This window comes from Furipterus horrens, unplaced genomic scaffold, assembly GCF_987537825.1.
Source record: "Furipterus horrens unplaced genomic scaffold, mFurHor1.1.pri manual_scaffold_1, whole genome shotgun sequence".
NCBI lineage: Eukaryota > Metazoa > Chordata > Mammalia > Chiroptera > Furipteridae > Furipterus > Furipterus horrens.
This window is the reverse complement of record NW_028327171.1, coordinates 124,131,907-124,141,066: the sequence shown is the minus strand read 5'-3', so window position 1 is coordinate 124,141,066 and position 9,160 is coordinate 124,131,907. Positions and strand designations below refer to the sequence as shown.

Here is a 9,160-nt window from a genome sequence, read left to right as displayed (position 1 = left end):
TTGAGTCTCAGAGAAAGGAGGGAACATTGGTTGAAAAGGAGTACAGATCATTGAGTGACTTCATCCATAAGAGTCTTCAGTGTAATATCAGGAGTAGAACATATCATCCTGCTAGAAGAATCAGAAAAGAAAGCAGCTGAGTCAGTTGAGATGCTGAATCACTGAACAACACTTTCTGCATAATTATTAGAGCAGGAAAGAAATGTCAATGTTGTTTGCAATATTTCTTGCTTCAAAAGAAGAGAAGCTAAAAACAATGATAAAGACAGATTAAAATTTTTGTTTCACATTTCCCAGTTGACACTGATAGATTCCTGTTTAAACACACACACACACACACACACACACACGTTTTCCAAAAATTAAAATAAAATCTTACTGCAAAAATGTATGGAGGGGAGAAAAGTAGCCTCATATTTGTGAGAAATATCAATCTTCAAAATCCATTATCCAAAGACCTTGTACATCAATACTTCATTTGAATTATGGAGCTGGGTTGTACCTTCATTTACATGGTATTTCCCAAAGTAGCCAGATAATATCAATATCTTGCACTTACACGATGATCATCTTCCCAGATGGTTTCATTAAAGTGTATGTTTTATGAGACCCACTTTCTGAAATGCGGTCATCTCTGAATGAGAATGATGCTCCTGGATAACTCGGGGCAAGGGAAAAACTGTGTTTTGCATTTATTCTGTCTTTTTATCATGATCATAAAGATCCTTAGTTAGCGTTTCCTGAGCATTTACGTGGGCAGAGCCCAAGACGAGTCTCTATGTGGTAATATAAGGAAGATTAAAAGGCGTGGTCCCAACCAACCAACACTTCAGTCTTTATTCAGAACAATTTTTCTGTTTAACAAATGTGAAAACTTGTGACCAGAGAAATTTAGAGAACTGGTGACGGTCAGGTAGTATTTACTTCTTCCAGAAAGAGTGGTTTTGATAATAACATCTAAAAATATGTAAAATATTTCAAAAATCTGTTTAAGTGGAAAGGTTAAGTCTTTGGTTTTAGTTGAAGAAAACATCAGTCCCATAAAAGGAAAATGAAGAAGGGCCCCTTATGTTGTCATAAAGATTTACTAATATTACTAAATACCTAGGACTGTGGTAATTGCGCTGGGGCAAAAAAAAAAAAAAAAAAAAAAAAAAGCAGGGTTCTAACTATGAAGAGCTTGGTTGACTTTGAAAGTAAACTACTGCCTATATGTGGTTATTTCAAGGGAACAGGAAATATGGGGACATAAAACTATTATGTTTTAAATATCAACAAGATCATACATCATGGTAGAAATCCCAACTCTAATACTGATCTGCTTGAAATTTGGGACCAGTCATTTTACTTACCTGAGCCTTAGATATCCCATTTGTTAATCAAGAGGATGAACTAGATAACCTCTAAGACAATTTTCTATTATATAGAATTCAGTTATTCTACTTAAATGCAAATATGGGATAATTTGGAACTAGAATTAGGGGAGTGATTGTCCTGATGCTTACTTAGCTTGGTGAAGAAAAGGAACAATATTTAAATCAAAGGTTTAGTAACCCTTTCTTAATATAATACTAGAGAATTTTCAACACATCATTTTACTGATCAAAATATATTGGATTCTATACTGTCAACCTTAAAAGGCTTCAGCCAATGTGTTAATCTGTTCTAGATTCTATATATATTTTTTCTTTCCTAAGCTGGGATCTTCTCCAGAGATGTCTAACTTGTGGTTTTCTCAGATGGTAATAAAATTTCTGAAGTTTTTAGTTAAAAGTAAAACTGTTTTCTACAAAACATTCTAAATTTCAAAAAACTTTCCCATAAAATGCAAGTGTTAGATTATATATTAAAATAATAAATGCTATAAGAATTCAGAGGGTAGTAACATCATAATCATTATAGGTAATCAGAAAAATTTCCAAGCAGAAACAGGGCTTAAAGTTTGGCTTTGGGGAAATTCCAGACTGAAATTGTTAGAGAAAGAGGCTTTTTAGTTTTAATGGTTTCTTACAAAGAGCAGGACTTCTCAAATGCAGGTCTAAGAACCATTCTGGTCCAGGTTGAAGTTTACAGATACATGAGTATTAAAAAAATTAAAGAGCAATATAGTAAGTATATCTGAAAACTAAATGTAAGCAATTTAAAGGACTGTTCTTTATTTTGAGACTGTGTCCTTCCTTTGTTTTACTGTTAAAACATCCTTTTATAAAACTATAGTGGTCATGGACAGTAGATATTTTTGAAGTAATGGCATCAAGTCTGGCCTCCATATTATTGATTTTCTCTTTGAAATTTTACTGGATCATGAAATTCAAAGATCCGGGCACCATCACATAGGTGATCATTTCTGATATTTGGCCTTTACTATAGCCCTCATCTATGTAGGCCGGAGGCCAAGTATAGCTTTCTAAAAGGGAAAGGAGCACTGCATTTTAGGGTTTTATTTTCCTGTTCTTGTGGCATTGTCACAGCAGTAAGTCGTGGTAAGGCTTAGCGGTGATGATGATAGAGGTAAGCTCAATATGCTGGACCTAGGACATAGTCCAGGTCTTTCAACAGTGATAGGACTCTGGAAAATGCCATCTGGTTTGTAGACTGTTACTTTACTTTAGAGCTACATGCCACGTTGCCAGCATAAGAGCTGCTAGCTCTTATCAAAATCTGTGCTTTGTATCGATTGAATAAAGAAACTCTTTCACAATACTTTCCCATTCTGTTGATGTGGAATGACTAGATCATTACATTTTTACTCTAGTACAGATATGCTCAGTTCCTTTCTCAGAAGCCAGTGCTGAGGATTTAAGTAATGTTTAACTCCTTGGACAGAGTGGTCCACCCCTCTAAGCTACCATGTAAATACTCACTTCCCTGTGGAGGAAATGTGTGGGCACATATTATGGTTTCATGTTTCTAAAGTTGCTCCCCATGTCTCCTGGCACCTTACTAAGGAGTATAAAGGAATTTTAATGGAGATACTAGAGATGATGCTATAAAAAAAGATAATGAGCTTTCTATATTTTAACAGGCAAATTTCATACATGTTTTTACTAGACTACTGTGATCTTTGAGTTAATACAAATATTTTAGAAACACAAACTCTGATTTTGTCTTTTTCATTTCATAGATAAAGGAAACTAAGGCCCAGATTAGGTAGTGACTAGCTCAAGGTCACCCAGCTACTTAGCTAAAGTGCCAGGCTTGAAGTTGATCTAGTGTTCTCTCTCCTACCTCCCTCCAATACCCCATTGGAATTGAAATCATTGCAATAGCCCCTGCCAAGTACTTAACAATGGATATTTGATGGTGGTCCTTTAAGTCTGCACCAGGGCGGTTTTCAGTTTTTCCCTTCATCAGCACAGGAAGGCAAGGACATTGTACTGACTCTAATATTTCATGCTTAGCTCTGGATTCCCTTGCTTTTATATTTCTGACTCTTCCCTCAGTTTCTTGTAGGGCTTTATGATTTAATTTAATTTCATCTTATGGCTGGCTTTGGTACCCAGAAGAGTGGTAATTTGTCCTTTAAATTATTCACCCAGGGGAGTCGGTGTTCTTAGAAAGCGCGGGGAGAGAATCTATAAGCTTCATCCCCTCAGAGGGATACATGACACACACTGAAACCTCACTCACTTGTTCTCTCTCCACAATACCTTATCTCCTGTGTTCAGCCCTGGTTCCTATAATACGTTGTATTTCTGTAGAGCTTCTCACATTAACAAATAAAGCAATTTACAGAGTATTTACACATTGACTAGTGACTAATTATATACCTGCAAACACTGCAATCATTCTGGACAAGCAGCATTTCTCTATGTTTGTTTCTCTGTAGGAAGGTGTCGTAGAGTTATTTGCAGAGAGAGATTTGAGGCAAGTCCTGGCTCTGACATTCAATTGTCTAATACAGGGGCAGTTTATATGACCTGGGATGTACCTCTGAACTTTGTAGTTCAGAACTGAACTAGGGGCTAGAAGGGTTACAAAAGAAGAGAAAAAATAGGGTGACCATGACACTAGATGGTCTTACTAAAATTGCTCATAAAACCAGGCGAAAATGTATGTAACAGTTCACAAACAACATGTGATATTATAAAGTCACCTGCCAGAGTGCTTGGTACAGATATACAGTTGATGTTTTATAAGAAGTGGAGTACAGAATAGAGGATTGTTGTAGTTTTCAGTTAAAAGGGTAAGAGATGAAAAATGTTAAGAGCTACTATTTAGTGAGTGCCTACTATGTGCTTAATTCTTTACATATATTATTGCACTTAATCCCACTGCCATCCCATTAAACACTTAAAATTTACTAAATTTTAAAGAAGTAACACAATGTTATTCAGATTACAGTATTCCCTCATTTATCATGGGTATTACATTCCAGACACACACACCCCACATGCGAAGTAGGAGCCTTACATTTATTCTACACTCTTAAACCTATGTAACTTTAACAACATACGTATACAGTATCGCAAAATTGCGCGATATGGCGAGAAATCCGCGATAAATAATTAAATATAATATTTTTAAAAATCACGAGATACAGTGAGGCCATGATAAGTGAACCATGATATGGTACTGATAGCTAGCAAGGGAGAATGGGGATTAAAACCCCAGTCTCTGTGACTCAGCCATGCCATTATCCTTCCCCACCCTAAGAAAGGTATGACAAGCACTAACAAGAGGCAAACACCTAATGTGTGTATGTGTAATGTAAAAGTGGGTTATGCAGACAGAATAAAAGAATTGGTAGCATTCCACTTACAGGGAAGCTAAAAAATGAATACGGTATTCTCAAAGTTTAATTTCTGGCAGTACAGTGGGGTGGAAGCACTGAAAGAGCTCCTAATAAACTGATATGGTTCAGATGAAGCTTTTGGATGAATTCAAACAGAAAGCAGACAAGCAATCATGTTCAAAGATAAAACAGCAATATAAACCTATAAGAATGTTAGATGTTAATGTCCAGAAGGAAGGAAGGTATATGAAAAATGTAAGTATATAAAAGAACTTGTACACTTACGTAGAGAAGGAAGAACAAGTAGCAAATACCTTTGTGCATGATGCCTGGGCTCTGTTTGCTGGGCTCCACTAATCAAGTGCTGTTTTAAAAGCTTGTCTGCAAACTAGGTCTCCTCTCTTTGAATCAGGGCAGACCTTAGTGGTCAGCTGACCAACAGAGTAGGGCAGAAGTGACTCCAAGTGACTTAAAGGTGATGCAGCTGCTACATGGTTTGATGCACAGCAGTGGATAACTAGAGCAAATACCTGGTGACAATGTCAGACTGAAGTGTATTACCGAAAGGGAAGAACCCATTTCCTGAGGTAGGACATTTATCATTGGGAGACCAAAGGAGTAGTACAAGGCTTAGGAGCAAAGAGAGAAGTCAAAGTATGAGAACTATCAGGTCTAAGGAAGGAAGTAAATTGAAAGATAAAAACAAATCATAGGGTCAAACTGGAAACAGGTCAGACAGACTGTGTACTGCAAGCATTCAGGACTGAAGTTATGAACAATACAAATGCAGGTGGTTTGGGATTTAACTGGTGAGTTATGCAGGCACATTTTCACAGGTTGCACAGAAATGTAATTAAAGTTTAAGAAGCCTGATACAATGTTAAAAGAGAAGAGGAGGAAAGTAGAACCCCTTAATTGCTTTAATTCCCATGGCTTTGTTTTTTCCAGCTGAACCATTGTCAGCAAGAGAAGGGCAGCACCAATGTTAGTTTTATAAAAATAGGGTACATTTCTTGGATGTTGAAAAGACTTGGGGGTAAAATAGAGGAACTCCTGTCAATAATTTTTGAACTGTCTTAATAATTAAGGGAGACTGAAAATTGCCAAATGTCTTATTCTAAAAACAAAGGTGAATCCTGTGAACTCTAGGAAATGAGCTTAATATCTGGGAAATCTTCTAGAACAAATCATTAAAGACATAATTTTCAAGCCAGCAAAGAAGTGAGCCAGTAAAGAAGTGTGCCAGAAAAGAAGTCAGCATAAGTTAGTGAAGAGAAAATGGTTAGTTTGAATTTCTATATCAATTTCCCAGTCTCTAATATCACTCTGAATATTAGCTAGGTGTATGGTAAACAAAGAGTTCTTTCTGGTGAGTGGCAGGCCTAGAGGGGAGGAGCGCCTGGTTGCAGGGCTTCTCCAGCGAAACGATCTTCTCCGCCCCATTTTACTACAAAACGGGTATTTGGGGGCAACGGCCTGGGTTTCCAGAGTTCGATTTTGCACCGACTTCCCCGGTGAAGCTGAAACACACGAATGGGTGTTCTCTGCAAGGGGCCTTTGGGTTGGGGGCTGTGAGAAACGCTCACAATAAAAACCAGGACACAGGACTTGAGCAGTAAAGCGAGGCCTTTATTCAAGAGTCTGCAGAGCCGGGTGCACCCACATAGCCAGGAGAATGTGCGCGCCAAATAGACAAAGGAACCTGGTTTTATAGTCTTAGCTTCCCCACCCTGAAATTGCCATTCTAAAGTGAGAGCGATTGGCTTCCCCGCCCTAACGCAACTAGTTTCCCCTCCCCTCTCCTCCTTCCCCGTTTCTCCATGACTGGATACTCCGGAGGTACAATCTAACGCGTTCATCTAAATGCCCCTATTGTGATTTGTGAATATGCTAATGCTGTCCACTCACTTCTCAGAGACCCTTTAATTACATTTGCCCTTTGTTACCAATGACTTTGCTACTGGTTTGGGAGTCACTATGACCTTGTTTCTAACAGGGCGGAGCCTACGAGCGCCTGGGAGAGGACCCCTGAAACTCTTGACCTGCTTCTGCAGGGACCACTTGCACGCCAGCCCGGCCAGGAAGGTCCGGGAGGAGCAGGAGGAGCCCGGCACACCGCCCTCATTGCCGCTGAGCCCCGAGCAGCTGGTCCGCATCTGGAAGAACAAGGCTGTGGCCTTGCTCAGACTCGCGGCTCGCAACGTGCCGGTGGGTTTCGGTGAAAGTTGGAAGAAGCAGCTCAGCAGAGAGTTCGGAAAACCGTATTTTATACAGCTAATGGGATTTGTTGCAGAAGAACGAAGACGTTACACTGTTTATCCACCCCCTCACCAAGTCTTCACCTGGACCCAAATGTGCGACATAAGAGACGTGAAGGTTGTCATCCTGGGACAGGGTCCATATCATGGACCCAATCAAGCTCATGGGCTCTGCTTTAGTGTTCAAAGGCCTGTTCCTCCTCCGCCCAGTTTGGAAAACATTTATAAAGAGCTGTCTACAGACATAGACGGTTTTGACCATCCTGGCCACGGCGACTTATCTGGGTGGGCCAAGCAAGGTGTTCTCCTACTCAACGCTGTCCTCACGGTGCAGGCGCACCAGGCCAACTCTCACAAGGAGAAAGGTTGGGAGCAGTTCACCGATGCGGTTGTGTCCTGGCTCAATCAGAACTCAAATGGCCTCGTCTTCTTGCTCTGGGGATCTTACGCTCAGAAGAAGGGCAGTGCCATTGACAGGAAGCGCCACCACGTGCTGCAGACCGCCCACCCCTCCCCGCTGTCGGTGTACAGAGGGTTCTTTGGATGCAGACATTTCTCTAAAACCAACAAGCTGCTACAGAAGTCTGGCAAGGAGCCCATCGACTGGAAGGATCTGTGACCCTGTACTGGGGGGTGTGGTGGTCTCCGGGCAGTTCTAGAAGTCTGTGACAACATCAGGTTGAGAAAATAATTCCACTAATGATTCGTAAACACTGCATACAGGGGAAGGTTTTGATAAAGCGGCCATGAGCCAGGCTGCCCAGGAGTGGCAGCTTTATCCAGACACATGACCACATGTCTGTCTTTGTGATGTGGCTTTGGCCTAGGATGTGCATCAAAGTTCTTGGAAGGGAAAGAAGGTCAAATACTCCAGACTCTCTTCCCCTCTGCTTTATTGTTAAAGATGGAGAGATAAGCACCTTTTTAGTATATAAGTCGCTGCTACTCATTTTTACCTGTAGGTTAAACTTTAGGTTTTAAGGTGTTGGGTGTTTTTATTAAGAAAGGCTCCCTTTGCACATCCTGGTGTTCCAGTTGGGGCCAGATTCCTCCTTGAAGGAAATAGGATTTTTTTTTTTTTTTTTGCCAGTTCCCAGAAATCAGGGATCAATTTCCTGATTGTAGCAGAGGTGAAAATTACTAAGGCACAGTCCTTGATGTGAGCATTAAAAAAAAAAAAAAAAAAAAAAGAGTTCTTTCTGGTGAAGGGATTTATATCAACCAAAAGGTGGGACTACCTCTAGAGCTCACCACAGGCCTCTGTGCTTGTGCCTGGCACCATATTACTCAAAATGTTTATTAAGGACTTGGAATAAGATTTTGATGGTATGATGGCATGCGGATGCAGGCTGAAGGTAACACAAAGCCAAGAGGGCTTGTCATTATGTTGAATGGTGGAATTTGTACCAAAAAGATCTTGATAGGTGGTAACTATGGACATGGTTTAAGAAGAAATTCAATAGAAAAATCATAAACCCTCTTATGTAGGCATCCACCCCTCAACCTCAGTGGAAAACATGGAAAAATCTAAACACTCCCAAATTCTACCCACAATTCTAAAAGAACAGGATAGAGAAAATGCAGTTTGTGCACATGAAAAGGATTTAAGAGTTGTTTAAATTTAACAACTCAATACAACTTGATAATGGGATGTTGCTGCCAAAAATGCTATGGTGATGAGATGTTGTGTTAAAAGGAGGATCCAGAACAAAGGACATGATGATGCACCTCTGTTTTCTCTGGAAGTGACTCTAGGGAGGGGATATTGACAGATTCAAGTATGTCTAGAAGAAAACAGCAATTATGGTCAGGGGGTCGAGCACTTGTCATATAGAAAATAACTAAAGAAAAGAGATATATTTAGCCAGGACAGGAATCTGTGGTGAGTGCAGAGTGGGAGAAAGATTAAAGAATTTTAAGGATTGTCACATAAAATGGAGTCAAAGCGTGGCTGCCATAATGGAGCTGAGTACAGTTGAACCCTAGGAAAACCTTTCTCATATCTGGAGCTATGTAAAGACAAAAATAGTTACCTCAAGAAGAAATGAATTCCTAATCTTGAAGGCGGCATTCAACAGAAATAGGAAGGTCATTTGTCAAGAAGAATATCAAAGTGATTAATAATACCCACATATTCCTTATAACAGAAAGTACTTTAATGATGAGG

General features: G+C 39.7%; 1 pseudogene; it reads left to right on the top strand.

Moving 5' to 3' along the window:
• The first annotated feature begins 6,712 nt into the window (after positions 1-6,712).
• LOC150021880 (uracil-DNA glycosylase pseudogene) lies at positions 6,713-8,152 on the top strand (annotated as a pseudogene).
• Positions 8,153-9,160: the final 1,008 nt, after the last annotated feature.